The sequence below is a fragment of the Gorilla gorilla genome, chromosome 9 (genome assembly GCF_029281585.2).
Source record: "Gorilla gorilla gorilla isolate KB3781 chromosome 9, NHGRI_mGorGor1-v2.1_pri, whole genome shotgun sequence".
Taxonomy (NCBI): Eukaryota; Metazoa; Chordata; class Mammalia; order Primates; family Hominidae; genus Gorilla; species Gorilla gorilla.
The window spans coordinates 48606066-48626368 of NC_073233.2; the positions used below are offsets into that span (position 1 = coordinate 48606066).

The 20303-nt window shown below is 37.2% G+C and overlaps 1 long non-coding RNA gene across 1 annotated transcript in view; it reads right to left on the minus strand.

The window, feature by feature from the left end:
- Nucleotides 1-18875, minus strand: part of LOC109028813 (uncharacterized) — a 65995-nt gene extending 47120 nt beyond the window's left edge. The window contains exons 1-4 of the long non-coding RNA XR_002007784.2: nt 18799-18875; nt 6280-6350; nt 4943-5058; nt 3328-3394 (exon numbers count right to left, since the gene is read on the minus strand). This is a non-coding gene — a long non-coding RNA (uncharacterized lncRNA). The remainder of the gene's footprint in view (nt 1-3327; nt 3395-4942; nt 5059-6279; nt 6351-18798) is intronic.
- Nucleotides 18876-20303: the final 1428 nt, after the last annotated feature.

Here is a 20303-nt window from a genome sequence, read left to right on the forward strand (position 1 = left end):
TGCACAGAGTAGAGGGAGGACAGACCGCAAGCAAATAGTCTCATCTATAAATGCACGCAGTCCTTTGTTCTAATGCTGAAGGAGTAGAACCTAGCTCAGTGACAGAGTTGAATAAGAAAGTCCTAATTTAGATTGGGTGGCCAATATGAAGAGGCAAGTTTTCAGCTGAGTCAGAAAGAGTGAGTAGGAGTAGCCAACCGCAGACTTGAGAGCCAAGAGTAGCAGCATGGAGGAAAAAAGCCAGGGCATAAAAGAACCGGGCACATTTGAGCAGGCTTCACCTTCAGAAATCCTATTCATCTAGCCTGGGAAATGCCAGAGACCACTAGGAAAGCCTCCATAAAGTTACTTTTTTTTTTTCAGCTGCTTCCTAGTCAACAAATCTTTTGTATATCAATGAACTCGTCATTAAAATAAAAACAAGAAAAACAACAACAAAAGGCTCCCAAATTTAGGAAGGCGACATAAGAATAGTAGCCCACTGTTCCATTATTGCTCAAAGTACTTTAACTGTTACCTTATTTATAGAAACTCTCCCATATTTATGCTCAAAGCTATATTTGCTTGACTAGTAGAAAATCTCAAATAAGACCAAGAATTAGGAAGTTTGTACCATTCTGTCTAAGACAAGGTCCCTTTGCTAGATAAAGTCCCCTGGATGGACAGAAAGTTGAACCTTTAGCGTTAGTGTCTACCACCTATTCTGTCTGCCTTTCTGGTTGTTCTCTTCTGTTTTAGTAGTTTCCTAGAGTTGTTGTGTTATGTTTATACATAACAGATGTATGTAATCTGTGTATTATGTTTACATAATTACTTGTTACATAATTATGTAACACATTCTAACAAAATTAGAGGCTCACAAGAACAGAAATTTATTTTTTCATAGTTCTGGACATCAGAAATCCAAAATCAGTTTCAATGTGTCATATCAAGGTATTAGTAGGACTGTACTTCTTCAGAGGTGCTAGGGGAGAAGCTGTTTCCTAGCCTCTTTCAGCTTCTAGTGGCTGCCAGTGGATTTGTCAGTGGCTGCTTCACTGCAATCTCTGCCTGTGTGGTCACACTGCATTTTCCTCTCACATTGAAGATTGTATTTAAAGTCATCCTGGATAATCCAGTATAATCACCGTATCTCAAGGTGTTTAACCTAATGGCATCTGCAAAGACCCATTCTTTAAAAATCATTCTATTATTAAGACACATGCATGCATATGTTCATTGCAAGACTATTTACAATAGCAAAGATATGGAATCAACCTAAATACTCATCAGTGATAGACTGGATGAAGAAAATATGATACATATACTCATGGAATACTATGCAGCCATAACAAAGAATGAGATCATGTCCTTTGCAGGGATATGGATGGAGCTGGAGGCCATTATCCTTAGCAAACTAACACAGGAATAAAAAAAAAAAAAACAAAGACTGCATGTTTTCACTTAAAAGTGGAAGCTAAGTGATGAGAATACATGGACACATAGAGGGCAACAAAACACACTGAGGCCTATCAGAGGGTGGAGGATGGAAGGAGGAAGAGGATCGGGAAGAATAAGTAATGGGTACTAGGCATAATACCTGGGTGATGAAATTAGCTGTACAACAAACTCATATGACACAAGTTTACCTATGTAACAAATCTGCACGTGTACCCCTCAGGTTAAAAGTTAGAAAATATAAAAAATCAAAGTGAAAATTTTAAAAATAGTTAATGCATAACAGATGCATATAGTTTTGGGGTACATGTGATAATTTAAAACATTCATATCATCTGTAAAGATCAAATCAGTGTACTTGAGATATCCATTACCTTAAATGTTTGTCTTTATGCTAGAAACATTTAAATTATTCTCTTCTAGCTATTTTGAAATGTATAATACATTACCATAAACTACTGTCATCCAACTGATCTATCTAACACTAGGTTTCATTTCTCCTATCAACCCATATATGCATACCAATTAATCAAAGATCTTTTCATGTACCTTTTAAAAAATTTGGTTTTAATTGACATTTAATAACTGTATATATGTATAAAGTATAGTGTGATGTTTTAATACATGAATACATTGTGTAAAAACCAGAGTGTTTGAGATATCTATTACCTCATACATTAATCATTTCTTTATTGGGAAAACATTCAAAATCTTCTCTTCTAGCTATTTTGAAATACACAATACAGCATAATCACAAACTACAGTCATACTACTACTCTGCAGTGAAACACCAGAATTTATTCCTCCTATCTCACTGGAACCTTGTTCTCCTTGGCCAATCTTGCCTTATTCCTTCTTTCCCCCCATCCTCCCCAGTCTCTGACAACCACTATTCTACTCTCAACTTCAATGAGAGCAGCTTCTTCTGATTTCACATATAAGCAAGATCATGTGATATTTGTCTATGTTCCTGGCACATTTCACTTAAAATAATATCCTCCAGTTCATCCATGTTGCCACAGATACAGAATTTTTTTATGGCTTAATAGTATTCCATTGTGTATATATACAACATTTTCTTTATCCATTGATCTGTTAGACACTTAGGTTGATTATATATGTTTTTTGTAATATATATATGTTTTTTGTAATATATATATGGCTTTTGTAAGTAGCGCTGCAATAAACATGAGAGTGCAGATATCCCTCAGACATACTAATTCCATCTCTTTGGCTATATACCTAGAAGTGAGGTTGTTGAATCATCATGGTAGTTCTACATTTAACTTTTTGAAGAACCTCAAAAAAATACCCTTTTTACATATAAATTAGCATTTCCAGTTTCTAGCCATTAGGTTCTGATATCTTTGGGTGATATTTTTCTGTCTATGACACCCTCCCTCCCACATTACTCTATTGCTCTACTGCCTAGAGGTGTCAGTTCATGGTCATACATTGCAAAATTCTCCAGGGCCTTGACTTTTTTCAGGCTACTACATATCTCTTCTAAGCCTCCAGGGCTCCCCTCCCTCCCCATAGTATGAAAATAATTTTGTTTCACACTTTCTTTTTTTTTTACAGGGTGTTCTCACAGAAGAGCTTCTAGGCCTCCTAATTAGAGAGCTTTTTCCTTTATACCAGAGACCTGCCCATGTGAGATGAGTCACAGAGACAAGAAGGAATCCAAGCTGGATCTAGAATTACTAATCCCCCTATCATCCACGTTGCATTCCTAAGTCAGGGTTCATTCTGCTATAATGTATTGTTTCACATAATGATTTTCTTATAGCTGTGTGTTTGTCTTTCCCAGTGCCAGGCTTTGTTCAGTCCCTCGATTCACTAGAAATATGTAAGAGTAGAGAAATCCTATTTGCCAGTAGAGTCACTTACCTTCTTATACTGGAGAGAGATTATTCCCCTTATCCCCTGCCCCACCACACACACATACAATGGAGTGCTGTTACAAGAAAAATAAAGTGGGTCATAAGTGAAAAAACATCACATGGAAATTCCACACTAAAGACCATTTGGTGAAAGCACTATGCTAGGTATGTTATGTTTGGCTACATCCTCTCACTTATTTTTTCTGGGGTTAATTAGATTGTTTTGGTTGCAAAAAATTAAGTTACTCGAGTAACCCAAGCAATTAATATTTATCGAATGGTAACAAATACTTTACAGCTAAATTACTGCAGGCATCTTGTAGAAATAATTAAGACCTTAGCTGTGCTTCCAGGCCACATCAAAATGAAGATGGTTACACAGCTATAAGCCTATAAAATCGTAAGAAAATCACAAGAAAAGATGCATAATCAGAATTATAAAAATAATAAACAGGAAAGGATGTATAGTAAAAAGTTAAAGAGAAAAACCTAGCTTAGCAACTGAAAGGTTAGTCTGTATTCTATATATATCTTTTGACCTCACTGGCTCATCTTTACCTGCATAGAAAGAGTTTGCCAATGCCCACTGTGGTGCTCTGTCATTATCCCAAGTAAGCTATTCATTACATATCTTGGCACATCTACTTGTGGCCCTTCTACCAATCTCCAAACTATCTTTATATATTTCAAGATATAATTCCTCCAGGAAGAGGATTGATCCACCAAGTGTCCACTGGACTGGTTGGGCAGAGCTTTCTTTACAGCTCACCTCCATGGACCTGAAGACTGACTTTCTTTGGGGCAAGTGTCCATTTGTGGACCAATCAGCTGTGGATGGTGAGGCCACGTGGTACTGGCCGGCATCATAGATGATGGTAGGTGATTAAATTGAAGACCATAACAAATTGGAGATGGGAACCTCATAGAAGGTGAATTTGAGCGTGGAAGATATGTAAGTCTTAGCCTATGGAGACACCTACTTGCTCAGAGACCATGGAAATGAGCCCCAGATCATTGGCATTTGAGCTTAGTGCAAAGCTTTCTTTCCCTCTCAGAATGACAGCAGGAGAGCTCGGTTGTATAACAGGATGTATCTGGAGACTAGTAACCATGCACACACAGTCTGACTCTGCCTGGAATGAGATCCCCAAAGAGACAACTAGGTAATGTGTTAAACCTTTAACATGAGCCAAGGGCTGAGTCAGCACTGAGCTAGCCACTCTCCTTGGTGCTGTTAGATACACATGGCAAGACTTCATTCTCATCATGTTTATGGCTCCAGCATTGCCTAAGGGAGTTATAAAAGCTAGTAGCGGCCTGTGTAATTTTTTCTGGCATGGCTAAGAGAAAAGCCTTGAACTTGGAGACTGATCTCTGGGTATAAAGTGGTAATGGGCAATCATTCACACCTTTCCTTCCCAGCTGCATTAAATAACACTTTGGTATTCAGCCATAATTCACAATCTGCAGTGGCTGTGTCAGAGGGAAGGGGGACGTTCATTCACTGTTTGACTGCAATTTCAAACACAAATGCAGTGAAGAATAGTCTTGCTGAGCCTACAGAAATTATTATTCTAGATGCAGCTTTTTTAATTTGTGCAAATTTTGGATCCTGTACTTACAGAAAAAAAGGAAAAAAGTGGCTGTGACCAGGGAGATGGTTGCATCTTCGAGTAGCGGGGATAAGGCACAATTTTCCTTTAATGAGGTGATTTTTTTTCTGCTGAAGTCTTGAACTCTGAAGAAGAAAATTGTGTTTGAACATATAAAAGGAACGCAGATGGAATGTCCTCAGTGAGGTGTTAAAACACAAAGTCATTCCATTTCAGGGAGACATAACATATAAATTTGCAATCCCAAATGATGGCAATGTCTCTGGGGGTGAGTGGGACTGCTGTCCTTGTGAAATGCCCATCCTGTCCCTGAACACTTGGGCTCAGGAGCACTAGACATTCAAGTTCATGGCAGAGAAGACATGCCCCTCCTGTACATTTCCAGAGCAGCCCCTTCTAATAAGCCACATAAGGTAAAGGAAGAGAAAGCAGAGGTCTGTGAAATAGAGGAATGGATAAAGAATGTTCTTTCCTTGGCTTCTTGGAGCTAAATTGAGAACAAGTGAAAACCATTAATGTCTGATATGCATGGAGGCAGTATAATACAGTTTAATATTAATTATTATTATTATAGATTTCACAGTCAGGTAGGCTTTGATTTGAATTCCAGTCTCTCATTTCCTAGCGGAAAGACCTCAGACAAGTCACATTAGTTGTGCCAATTTTGGTTCCTTCAACTGTCAGAGAATGATATTAATACATACAAGGTGCTATGATAATTAAATTGGGTAGTGTCTGTAAAGCACTTAGCATAGTGCCTAAAAAAATGAACGTGACCTAGCTCAGCATGAGCTGACTCCTGCCTTTCCTGCCGGCCTCATCTGAACCAATGTCCTAATTTGTCTCTACCCTTATGACACCCTGGCCTTATTTTTTTGTTTCTCAAATGCTTCCGGCTTTTTCCAGTTTATGAACCATTGACTGTAATGTCTCTACTGCATAGTCTCCCAGTCTCTAACACTTCTGTTGCCAGTGTAATGTTTTTCAACATTTACTTTCACCTCTTAAATGAGGTTCCTCAAATAAACACATCAGTCTTTCTTTACACAGAATACGTGAGATTGTGATTATGTGTGTGTTCTGTTTTTTCTTAGCACCTTGCAGTTTTCTGCCATTGCATTTATTATAGTTTTAGTTATTATATAACTTATCTTTTAAAATGTTAGCATCTTGTGTTGAACTGAAAGCTTTATGAAGGAAAAAAACCTGCGTGGTCTTATTCACCAGTTACCTCCAGCCCCTGTCACAGTAACTAGTACCCAGGAGTTATTAAACCTTGTGGATTAAGTGATAATTCCATTCTCTGAATGTGAATCACAGGAAGAAAATCAGTGATCACTACCCACCTGGAAGGATGAGACGGCATCTGTGTAGCAAATGGAAAATATTTTCTGGGTCCGGACAAGCGATCATGGTCCTCCAAAGAACAGAATTGCATCTCTGTTTTCCTTTTCCTTCTTCTATTTCTCAATGTATAGTGTCTTAGTTTGAGCTGCTTTAACAAATAGTCACAGACTGGGTAGTTTAAACAACAGAAATGTAATTTCTCACAGTTGTGGAGGCTGGAAGTCCAAGATAAAGGTGTCAGCAGATCTGGCGTCTGTTGCAGGGTGGCTTCCTGGTTTGCAAATGCCCATCTTCTCTTTGTGGCCTCACATGGCAGCGAGCAGAGACAAAGAGCATCTTCTCCTGTCTCTTCTTATAAAGACCTAATCTAATTCATTAGTGTTCCACCTTCATTAATGAATTAACTCCCAAAGTCCCCACCTCCTAATACCATCACATCGGGGGTTAGGATTTCAATATATGAATTTCGGGGGGACACAAATATTCAGTGCATAACATATACCCAACACAAGAGAGTCCATCAGAATGCATGGGCCCTTTACAGACAGGCCAGTTCTCCTGACAGAACTCGTACATGTTTCTCAGCCCAATTTTGATTGTACTCATTGATTTGGTAAGACATGGTCCAAAGGGTTTTCAGGAAGATTCAACATATCTGATAATGTGGCTATGTTCCCAAGTAGCTATTTTAATTTCAGGACCATATTTAACTGTGAAATTTAGCTTCCTCAATGCCAAAAGGTAGTTCATACAACTTGACAAAAATCAGCCACAAAGACTCAAACTCCTGGTGTATACACATTCTACTATTATATGATTCTCTTGGAAGAAAGTTCTGTTTTCTTGTTGCTGGGTCTCCAGGGCCTGAAGCAGTACCTAATATATGCTGGCACTTCATACATTTGTTGAATGAGTGAATGAATTGCTCAAACATAAGCTGATAACCCACATTGCAAGTATATATGGGAAACAAATTTATTGAGTGTCTGTTGCAGATATGTTTCATTTAGTAACTTATTTATATCATACAACAATCTTATTGAAATGTAGCCCCTATTTACAGATAAAAATTCTGGCCAAATCTGTCTTTTATTAAGCACAACACAGAGCTGGTCCCAGACTTCACGGAGTGTAAGAAAGATAATTACAGTGCTGCCTGGGGAGGTCTAATGTAGAAATTATATTGAGAAACTCTCTGTAAAAGAATATAGGAGTCCATGAAAGAACACTTAAAATCTCCATGGACAAGATAAAATTTTTGAAAGAAGTAATTTTATTCTGAACCCAAAATAATGAGAAGCAAATACTCAGATGACAAGCAGTAGATGAGATTTCCAGAAACAGAAAACAGCTAATGTGAATGCTTGTCTTAGAGGTTTGATTGGCAAACCTGAGAAAGACACAGAATGTTGGTGGGGATGGAAGGTAGAGCTTACGTGAGGAGCTGTGAGAGATTAGGCTGGTAGGGACTGGACTCACAGCAGTCCCATAATCCTAAGGTACAGAAGAACTATTATAAGCTTTTGAACCAGGAAAGTACATATTATATATATATATATACATTTTTAATTTTCACAAAATTATATTCCGTTATAGCATTGAAAATGGATTGAGGAAGGGTACAACTGCAAGAAGTAAGTGAGGGCCAGAAACAAAGGATTCCTCAGTAAGAAATAAGGGTGGTCCACAATAAAGAAGGTAAATTATCTGGGATGGGGGATACGGATATATTTTGGAATATTCAGAAAAGAATCAACACCTTGTGCAGTGGGTATTATGTCTAATTTATAGATACAAGATTCTAAGGTAAATGGAGGAAAATTGATGTGTCTGAGAACAGAGGGGGATCTCAAGACCAGGTAGTCCCCAGAGCTTAACTGTTCTCACCATGTGAAACCGTCTCCCAGTAGTCTAATGACCCAGACCTGTGAACTCTGTCATCTCCAACAGAGACCACCATTATCCACAACACAGCTTGAGCCTTCTCTGTATGGCAATCACACACCTTCTGTTTCTTCCCCTTAAATACTGGCTGTTGTGCAAAGCACTTCAAATTATTAAATGCAAATTATCTTAGAAAATCGATTTCAGGATGCTTAGCCAGAGACTTTATTAAGCAGTTATTGATTGAAAGCAGAAAAGTTAACATGCAAATCAAATCTAGATTACCGGAGTCTCTCTCACACATATCTTCTAATACAGACAGGATGCTGCTACTTAAAAAACAAACAAAAATGTTCCTTGTTGGCACCTCAGAAGCAAGCACCTCTTTGCTTATTTGTTTCTCTCCTTGACAAAAATCAACAAATCTTTAAAAACATAATGAGTCAGGACGTTCTCTCTGTGGTAAATAAGTGGCTCTAAGGGACTCCAGAAGGCCCCTGTTGAGGGTCATTACCCCTTTGGGGCCCTCTGGGAAGCATTCAGTAAATAATTGCTTCCCCATCTTACATGGACACCCCAGTGTTCTAAGCATGGGCCAGGGCCAGAGAGTAACTTCTAAACTGGGAGGATATGGCTGATTAACTTTCCATTAAACGTTTCCCAACTCCATGCTGAAACTTCAGGGATCAAGCTGAGAGCGGAGAAAAAAGTAACAATCTGAATGCTTGGCTGGTAATTAACATCACCAGGTGACAAATCAATACTACCTGGCTGTTCCCATAAACAATGATAACAGGGAGGACTAGACTTCCAGCCTTTAGCCTCCTGGTTATTTTTCTGTGGCTCCTATTGCTTTAAAGACAAAAGGTGAAACAGGGCCGGGTGGTATTTCTTCAGCTGTAGGTGGTATTGAGGTCTAAAAATGCAAACAGGTATTTCAAAGAAAAGAGTTTTGGCTGAAAAGTAAATACGATATAACCTGGAATGTTGAACAAAAATGTGAATTTAGGTGAGCGGTTTTTCAATGTTAACATATATAAGAATAACTAGATGATTTATTTATAAAGTAGATTTTAGAAATTAAGTTTCAGGAGTATTCATAAGTTTTTCAGGAGATTTTGGTGATGTGAAGAATCATGTTAAATACACAACTGTTTCATTTATTAGGTAGTTTTATCCAAAAAACTTAACAAGTATTTGTTTCTTCACAACTTATAGCTCTCTGAAAAAGTAATGCATATAATTTCCAAGAAAAATTGATGTTCTTCTTTCTTAAATGACCACAAGTGGTGATTGCTAATGGGAGGTATGCACGTGTGGGGCACTGCCCACCTTTTCAAAGCTTGCAATGAGGTCAGACACTGCCCTCCTCATTTCCTGTTTCACATTGAAACATGGGGTTTCATTTTTATTCCAGCAACTGCTGAAAACTCAGCTTCCCAAAGATATGACAGCATTGAAGCGAATGTAAAGCAAACTAGCAATTCACACTGTGCCTGACAGAAATGGAGTATCACTTGGTTTTCCTAACAAGTTAAAATGTCCCAGTGTGTACCTGGAATTTGGTGTAGCATCTCAATGTGCCTCAGCACACACCTTGGGAATCATGGGTATAAGCAGCAGTAAAACCGGGCAGATTAGATGGGCTCTGACCCCCAGGGCCTATGTTAATTGGCAGATAATGGGCAGTTGAACGGAAGTTTGAGAATGAGGGATTGCCCATCCTTTTGGAAATAGAAGATGCTTTTTAATTTCAGGGCAAATGGTCTCTAGCATTCTAACTTTAGGCTTCTCAGTAAGCCTAATTGGAAGAATTTGTTACTAAATGGTATGGTTTTTTTAAGCCTAAAGAACTTTTAATTTAGAAATGCTATTTCTTTTCTGCATACCTACTGCGATGACTCAGGAAAATAGTAAAATACATACATTAGCTTATTTAATCTGCCCAACACATCTATGAAATATTGTTAGCCCTATTTTCTAGTTGAGGAAGCTAGAAATCAAATTGGCTAAGATACTTACCCAATATCCTACAGAGAGTAAATAACTGCAGTGAGTCCCAGAACCCATGTCTGACTCAAAAGCCCAAACTCTTTCCTCTATAAGCAAGGGCTTCAATTTTGAGAGAGAGCTACCTCTCAGGTGGCCACTATGTAGATCTGGAAGGTTCAGTCTGAGATTCCAATAAATTCCAGGTATAGATAACTCCCCTCTGACACCCAGATTTTTTTTTTAGTTAAGTTATTTGAGTAAATCATGTTATCACCTTATCTTATTGGGATGTAGTTCTTTTATCTACTTATGTTTACATAAAATAATGTTATCTGTGTTATTCTGTCAACCCAGTTCACTTAAAATCATCAGATTTTAATTGAGCCTTAAAAATGTCTCAAGCACTAAACTATGGGTGACAAATATATGGATTAGAAATTCTCTACACACCGGATGCTAAAAACTGTGTGTGTGTGTGTGTGTGTGTGTGTATGTGTGTGTGTGTGTGTGTGTGTGTGTGTGTGTGTGTATGAGAGAGAGAGAGAGATAATTAGAGACACAAAAGGAGATGCAGTTTCATTGTGCCAGGATCAATAAAAGGGGATTTTTTTTGTCCTATTTTGTAACTTATACTAAAACAGACACCACCCCTCATATCTTCTGTGCTTCTACTAATTTACTACTCACACAAACAGTTTTTAGCACCTAGTGTGTACAGAATTTCTAATCCATATATTTGTCACCCATAGTTTAGAGCTTGAGACATTTTTAAGGCTCAATTAAAATCTGATGATTTTAAGTGAACTGGTTTAACATTAGAATAACACAGATAGCATTATTTTAGGTAAACATAAGTAGATAAAGGAACTAAGTCTCAAAGAGATAAGGTGATAACATGATTTACTCAAGTGACATAACTAAAAAGCTGAACAATTTTTTGAGAACCATTTATAGCCATTAACTGTTCTTTTTCCCCTATTTTTAAAAATTTGTTTTCAGAGCGTTAACTATGTGTAAGTGGTTGAAGGAAACATAGAATCCATAAAAACTCTTACCTAACCATAATGCTCTAACCTAACTAAAGGTTAAAGAATCTAAGGAAACCTTGTGTTTAGTACCACTAAAAACACACAAAAGTACTGATATACATAGATTTTTAGGGCCTACAATTGTTGTTAATGTTATTCAATATTAAATACTCGTATTAGCTACAGTTATTATTAAAGAGTATTTAAATCTCTAACTCAAAATATATAGATGTTATTTGTATAGATAATGACATAGATATGCACACAGATATACATATCGAGTTAAAAACTGTCAGTGTTTTCTCTTTGCATTCTGGGATTTCCCTAATATTTTAGTCATATTGATATGTCAACTTCCAAGGCAGGAAAAAGCAAGGAAGCAATTATTTTCTGTTAGCTTTCTGATCCCAATTACTAAAGAATGGTATTAACCTGAAGTATTTATTTATTTGTGTGTGTGTATTTTTATATATATATATAATATAAGTATATATATTTACATATACCACTGTTCAATTGATATGTACATATTGAACCGTGGTTTACAGAGAGTGGGGACGAAGGGGAAGAAGCATTGATTTTGTTTTGGTAATTTTCATTTCAATTCCCATTTCATTATTAAGCAGAAAAACGTGCACATTAAGCTGAAAACATGAGTGACATAATTCTCTTTAGTACTACAGAGGTTTACATTTTAACATTTACTTGACTGTGTTTATGCTCCATGGATAAATGGGTGAGTGGTTAACAGAGCACATACAGAAATTAAAAAAAATATATATTATGGTATCTTCAAACCAGAGAAGGAGAAAACATTTAATTACAGAGTGAAATTGATGCTGTTTTGATAGCTGAGAGTACAATCTTCTACCTCTAAATTATATTAATTAGAAGGTGGAGGTTTTCAGCCCCTATTACATGCTCAGCATGGTGCTTGGGTTGGGGGCTCAGTAATAAACAAGAAAGATTCAATTTTTTGGCATTTGCGGCATCACTTAGTTTTATACAATCCTCACAGCAGCCTCTGTAGGTAGATCTTGTCTTCTTCATTTTACAAATGTGCAAACCAAATTCAAGGAGGTGAAGTAATTTGTCTATGATCACATATGTAGGAAGTGTTGGAGTCATAGCATGAACTCAAGCCTTTTTTATTTTGAAGTCTAATTATTTTCGCTATACTTGGATTCCTCTCAGTCCAGACATACTAAAGATAAACAACTAATTACTTATTAATTGCTTCTCAATCTTTTTTCAACTTAGACTGGTTTCATAGATAATTTTACACTCTCTAGAAAACATGATAATCTTAACTCTGAATATAGTCTAATATTACATATGATAATGGTAATCACTCATTTCAGAAACCATAGGATTCCCTCTAACTTTTTACATCTCAGGTTTATCACCATTAGGCTTGCAAAAGTAATTAGGAAGAATCACCATGTTCCATTTATACCCCCATTTCAAACAATTAATGGCATAGAGCTGTTGTATTAGTACGTTCTCACATTGCTATAAAGAACTGCCTGAGACTGGGTAATTTATAAGGAAGAAGAGGTTTAACTGACTCACAGTTCCACAGGCTGTATAGAAAGCATGGCTGGGGAGGCCTCAGGAAACTTACAATCATTGCCGAAGGCCAAGGGAAAGCAGGCAAGTCTCATTCTCACATGGCGGGAAATGAAGGAAGAGAGAGAGAGAAGGGGAAGGTGCTACACACTTTTAAACAACCAGATCTCATAAGAACTCACTCCTTATCATGAGAACAGCAAAGCGGAAATCTGCCATCATGATCTGATCATCTTGCATCAGGCCCCTCCTCCAACACTGGGAATTAGAATTCAACATGAGATTTGGGCAGAGACACAAATAACAAACCACATCAACTGTCTTTTCTAAATTCTGTCCCCTGATCGATTACTTCATCCTCATCATGGAAGCTTATTAAAAAATTAAGATGCTGGCCAGGCACGGTGGCTCACGCCTATAATCCCAGCACTTTGGGAGGCCGAGGTGGGTGGATCGCCTGAGTTAAGTAGTTCCAGACCATCCTGTGCAACATGGTGAAACTTCGTGTCTATTAAAAACACAAAAACTAGCCGGATGTGGTGGTGCGTGCCTGTAATTCCAGCTACTCAGAAGGCTGAGGCACAAGAATCATTTAAGCCCAGGAGGCAGAGGTTGCAGTGAGCCGAGATCATGCCACTACACTCCAGCCTGGGTGACAGAGTGAGACCCTGTCTAAAATAAAATAAAATAAAAATAAAATAAAGTAAAATGAGATTTTCTACCCTCTATTGAACTAGCATTTCTAGGAGATAAAAAAAAAAAGCCTGAGGAGTCTGATTTTAATCCATTTGCCTAGGTCATTTCAGTCTAAAACCACTATGAGAACTACTCCTATATGAAATACTACACTATATATGGAGTAGAAGTATATCTCATGCCCTTTATTACTAAAGCTGATTATTAAAAGGTCAAAACCTCAACTGGAATAGTAGCAAGTTCAGTACTGTTCTTTTAGAGGGGACTGGACTTCTCACCACTGTTGTTGAGAAAACAAACCAAAAAAACAAAAAATAAAGATTTATGCAAAATGGATTCTACTCCTAGGACAAAACAGGGAAAGTCCTGGACTATAATTGTTCTACTGATTTGTTATTGCTTCTGTTTCTCTCCCTGCCACATCATTGCCATTAAAAGTCAGTCTTTGGCCAGGTGCAGTGGCTCACGCCTGTAATCCCAGCACTTTGGGAGGCCGAGGCGGGAGGATCACCTGAGGTCAGGAGTTCAAGGCCAGCCTGGCCAACATGGCAAAACCACATCTCTACTAAAAGTACAAAAATTAGCTGGGTGTGGTGGCAGGCACCTGTAATCCCAGCTACTCAAAAGGCTGACGCAGGAGAATTGTTTGAACCCGGGAGGCGGAGGTTGCAGTGAACCGAGATCCCGGTATTGCACTCCAGCCTGGGTGACAAGAGTGAGACTCCATCTCAAAAACAAAGAGACAAACAAACAAAATGTCAGTCTTTTTAGATTAGACCTCCTGAACATTGAAGAAAAGAGATGTCAATCATTTGAGACTGAGCATGGAAATCTGCTCAGTACTTCAACTCCAATTTCCATCCTCAACACAGCTATCCACCTAAGTCTCCCTAGGAGTTATGTCCAATGTGGCTTCCATATCCTGCCCTCAATTCAAAAGCAAACTAGTGCCTTCTACTCCCTTTCTCAGTCAAGAGAGCTTGATGGCTTCCAGTGGACATAGACCTCTGAATTAAGACATGCCCATTTGTGAAAAGTTCCCAGTATTTCCTCTACCTTATCTCTGGAAACTTTTCATTCTTTATTACAAAGGATGATTATACTATTCCTTCTTTCCAATAGAGCTTAATTGTCTTTTAAAAGGTCGAGACTTTAAAACCACCAAAGATGTTTTCCTGAGAGGGTCATTCATGCTGGGTCTGCAATACAATTCACTCTTCCCAGGATCACCAAATGAATCTCTGAGTCTTCTTAAAAATAATAAAAGTGACAGCAGAAATTCATGTTAGGGCTTTGTAGCATGGATATAAATGCATGCATTCCTTATTACTGACATCATGGTCTCCATTTTTTTCAATTACTATGTTCCCTATGTCAAGATGAAACAAAGGAGAAAAAGCTGATTTTTAAGAATGTACACTAATTCCCTCCTAAATCATTGTGCTAAAATATCAAAAGAAATTATAGCTGTCTGCGCTAGAGATGTATGAACTGATGTGTCCACACCTTTTCAGTTCCTGTTAGTAATCAAAACAAGTGTTTCTAAACCACTTTCTCTTTGCTCCATAGAACACAAATTCTAGAGGATGATATGTTTTACACACACAACACACTTTCCTCCATCAAGTGTTATAGAAAACAACCAGTACAACAAAATCTTTTACTGCAGATTCCATAAATCAATCTGAATCTTCACAAAAAAATTGTAATTTTATAGTTTTCCTCAAGCTAAATTCATGGAACCATTTTTCCACTGAATATCTTGAATGACTGACATTTTACAAAGTTCACTCTAGGAAATGTTAATTCCAGCCAACTTCTGTTATTCATCATTCAGTCAACCAATTTTGAATACCAGCAATGTTATCAGCAATCCTATGAGAAATGGTGTAGGAATGGAAAAGTGTCTAGGAAGGAAAGGAAAACAATACACAATATGATAAACATTATCTTACTCGTCATACACTATGATATAATAACACTAATAATTATCGTAACTACCTCATATGCATTCTCATTTAACTCTTTCCAATGTTTTCTGAACTCCAGCAACCGTGCAGAGCACATAGAAGTCACAATAGAAATATGAAGTCATTCACCGACACTCTTTCCTTCCTTGCATAAGAATATGTTTTAAAAATCTGTATCTATGAATACACAAATGAAGTATCATAGTCATGCAAAAAGGCATCATATTATACATATTATGACTGTGTGTTTTAAGCGCAATATGTTTTTTCTTTTAGATATACCATCCCCATAATAGATACCGCATGTTAGCCTTATATACCATAGTTTTTTCCATGACATACGATTACATACATATGCCTGTACATCTTTAAAGCCTGTAGACACAGCTGGAATTCTCATTTAAGAAACATCAGTGGGCCAGGCATGGTAGCTCACACTTGTAATCCCAGCATTTTGGGAGGCCGAGAAGGGATGATCACGAGGTCAGGAGATTGAGACCATCCTGGCTAACGGAGTGAAACCTCGTCTCCACTAAAAATATAAAAAATTCGCCGGGTGTGGTGGCACATGCCTGTAGTCCCAGCTACTTGGGAGGCTGAGGCAGGAGAATCGCTTGAACTCAGGAGGCAGAGGTTGCAGTGAGCCTAGATCGCGCCACTGCACTCCAGCCTGGGTGATAGAGTGAGACCCCATCTCAAAAAAAAATAATAATAAATAAAGAAACCTCAGTGATCTTGATTTCAGAAGACATTCTATAGAAACCTAAAATATCTAGGACATCAAGCTGAAAAGGGACTCAGAAGAGTTCTGCCATGGATATGAATAAGTTTTAATGAAATTTGATCAATTTTTTTTTTACATGTTCATTTTTAGGTATGAATAAAGTTATATAAGATAAGCTTCGATACTTAGTAGAATCTAAATGAGCACTTCAAATGAGAGTTAATTTTTTAAGTTATAAAAAAGTCTTCCAGTTCAAGACCAGCCTGGGCAATATGATGAAACCCCATCTCTACAAAAACTACAAAAATTACATGGGCATGCTGGTGCATGCCTGTGGTCCAAGCTACTCGAGAGGCTGAAATGGGAGGATTGCTTGAGCCCAGGAAATCAAGGGTGCAGTGAGCCGTGATTGCACCACTGCACTCCACACTGGGTGACAAAGCAGGACCCTGTCCCCCTCCACCCCCCAGTGAAAACCTTCTGTTACGGTTTAATCTCAGCATGTTTTCTTATATGAAATGATAGTGGGTTTTGCAATCAATGATACCTTAGGTTCAATAAAATACAGTACATAAACACATATGCATACATATGAATTTTTTATCTTTTTTATGAAAATAGAATCATAGTTTATATAGTTTAATATTACATTGTTTTTCTCAGTGCTATCTTATGGAAATTTCTCCAAATCTAAGTGATATATCTCAAATTAATCTATTTTATTGGCTAAATATTTCCCAATGAATTCATTATTGCATTCCTCTATTGATAGGCATTCACTTTATTCTTGCTTTGTTTCCACTATAAACAATGGTATAATAAATATGCTTATAAATGTGTCTTTACATACTGTAGATTTGTTTATTTGCAAGAGATTTACAGAAATGGGATTGTTGGGTCAAGATGAGTATGGCTATAGTTTGAATATGTGCCCTCCAAAATCAGGTATTGCCAATGTGTTAATATTAAAAGCTGGTGCCTGTAAGAGGTCATGGATGTTCCTCCTTCATTGATGGGATTAAAACCCTTATAAGCCCCACATAGCATTAGGCTATCGTTTGCCCTTCTGCATTTTGCCATGCGAAGACACAGTGTTCCTACCCTCCAGAGGATAAAGTGTCAAGGCAGCATCTTGGTAGCAGAGAATGAGCCCTCACCAGGCAACCAAACCTGCTGGTATTAATACATTGATCTGGGACTTCCCAACCACCAGAACCATGGGAAAATAAATTTATATTCTTTATAAGTGACTCAATCTGAAGTGTTCTGTTATAACAGCACAAATTGACTAAGACATGTATCCAATATAAAATCTGATAGACCTTGCCAGTTTGCTTTCCTGAAGGATGAAAAGACTCTAACTTATTTTAGCAGTGTGTGAAAATATTTTTTCTTACAATCATAACAGAAATAGATATTATGATTCTTTTTGAAGTTGGCTATACTTTAACTGATTTTTGAATACCTTGTCTATATTTATATGTCATTAGGTTTTTTTAAGGATTTTCCTATTGATATATTTTATCTATTTTTCTATTTGGCTTTTTGTCAGTTTATAGGAACTATTTGTATATGATAGGTAAAATATTTTTGTTATCAGAAATATATTTGTTCCAAATCTTTGACTATTGTCTTTATATATGAAAATTTTTCCTCATTAAATTATTCTTAATTTTTCATCTTTATCTTTAATCTTATTACTCCAGAGTATGCAGATTTGGTTAATTTCTACTAGATTTTCTTGCAAGTTTTTTGTTGCTCTTTTGTTCTTTTAATTTTTTATTCCTTTTGGAATTTATTTTGTATACATTAAAATCGATGTTGAATTTTATTTTTATCCAGTATGTCATCACCACTTACTAAATATTGGATCCTATCCCACTTATTTGATTGGACTCTTAATTTTACATATACTACCTTCTTATATACACAGATACATGATCTGAATTATCTTTCAGGTTCTGGTGACATGTTGATCTATCCCTCTACCAATAGCACATTGACTATCACAAGGCTTGATAATGTATTAATAGCTAGATGACAAATACCTCTCATGAATCTTTTATTTTCCCCCCAACTCTTTCTCTTACCTATTCTCAGACATTTATTCTGCTATGTAAGCTTTAAGAAATTTTCTTCCAACCCTTTTTAGCAGCCGTCACTGTTTAAAGAAGGAAGAAGGAAGACTTTAACCTAATATTAGTGAGATAATGTATATAAAGTAACATACTTTGTGAATGGCAGAGGGAATATTTTATCCAGCCCAATCTGATAGATCTGATCGTAAAATAATTAGCATTACACCCAATTCTACCTACGTGGTTTCCTTTGATGCTTACCAAAGACTTGTAGCTATAGTTTTCTATTTTTAGAGATAAGGAAGTGAGACGACAAAAAGGGGAACTAATTTGCTTAAGACTGTGCATGTCATTTTTAGGCATATTTCCTTATTCTTTTTATTTTTTATTTTTTTAGACAGAGTCTTGCTCTGTTGCCAGGCTGGAGTGCAGTGGCATGATCTTGGCTCACCGCAACCTCCACCTCCTGGGTTCAAGTGATTCTCCAGCCTCAGCCTCCCGAGTAGCTGGGAATACACATGTGCACCACCACACCCAGCTAATTTTTGTCTAAGTACCTGTCTAAATACCAAAATACCTTTATCCTCAGCATGAAAATGCCTGTGCACTTTGCAGAAATCAGTCTAAGCAGCTCTGGACATGAAAGTGAAGCAAAGTGGGTGTGATCATCTGAGGAAAAAAAAAAATCTGCATTCAATGTGCAACATCGCATTCAGTAGGGTGTTCTGTTGCCAGTAACCTGGATACCGAGCCTGGTTTTGACCAATGGCAAATTTTCGGAACTCCTGACAATGCAGCAGGAATCACAAGCCTTTTGCATCAAATCCTGTGATTCAGGTCTTAAAACCTGAACTTGACTGCCTCCCCATGGGAGTCACAAGTTCAGAACTACTGGCTTTTGTAAAATTAGATCAATGAAAACCTTGATACAATCCTTGTCCACATCTTCAAAACCAGAAGATCTCATATTCCAGTTTGCCCAGAATAGTCCAGGTTTATGTCTATTGTCCAAGTTTGCTTAATAAGAAAGTCCCTTTACTCTCAAAATTATCTCAGCAGGGATAATACATTATATGGTCATGCTATTCAGAAAGAGACAATGTGAGACATGGCATATGTAGTAGTACAGAGCTGAACGAGCTCACAGGGTAAGGTTTACAGGGTTATTAGCAGAGAGCCAGAGGGCAAAGACTCCAGGAAAAAGCAGCCATCACTTGTTATATGTTATTGCTATCTTAAAGAACCATTTTCTGGTCAGGTGAGGTGGCTAAAGCCTATAATCACAGCACTTTGGGAGGCTAAGGCAGGCAGTTCACTTGAGGCCAGAGTTCAAGATCAGCCTGGTCAACATGACAAAACCCCATCTCTTTGCCTGCTGCCATCCATGTAAGATGTGACTTGCTCTTTCTTGCCTTCCACCATGATTATGAGGCTTCTGCAGCCACGTGGAACTGTAAGTACAATTAAACCTAGTTCTTTTGTAAATTACCCAGTCTCAGGTATGTCTTTATCAGCAGCATGAAAATGAACTAATATAACACTCAACCTCTCTTTTCTGTCTATATGAAGTTACCTATTATCAATATTTTATATAAATAAAAACATATAATATGTGATATTTTGTACACATATACACATATATACACATATACACATTTATAATATAAATAAAGCACATATATAAAATGCATATATAATTTGTATTTCTTTCCATATATATAAAAATACAAAAAAACACATTTTTTGTGTTTATCCATTGATCGACATTTGGGTTTTTCTACCTTTGGTTATTATGAACAGCAGTGTTATGAACATTGATGTGAAATTATTTGTTTTCAGTTTTGGGAGGGTATATATACCTATCTAGGACGGAAATTGCTGTGTCATATGGTAACTCTATGTTTAAATTTTTTAGATGATTGCTGAACCATGTTCTACAGTGGATATCATGTTACATTCCCACCAGCAATGTACAACTGTTCTAATTTCACCCTATCCTTGCCAACACTTTTTTTTTCATTTTTTAAAATTCTACTAGGTGTGAAGTGCTATCCATTGTGAATTTTCTATATCTGGGATTTT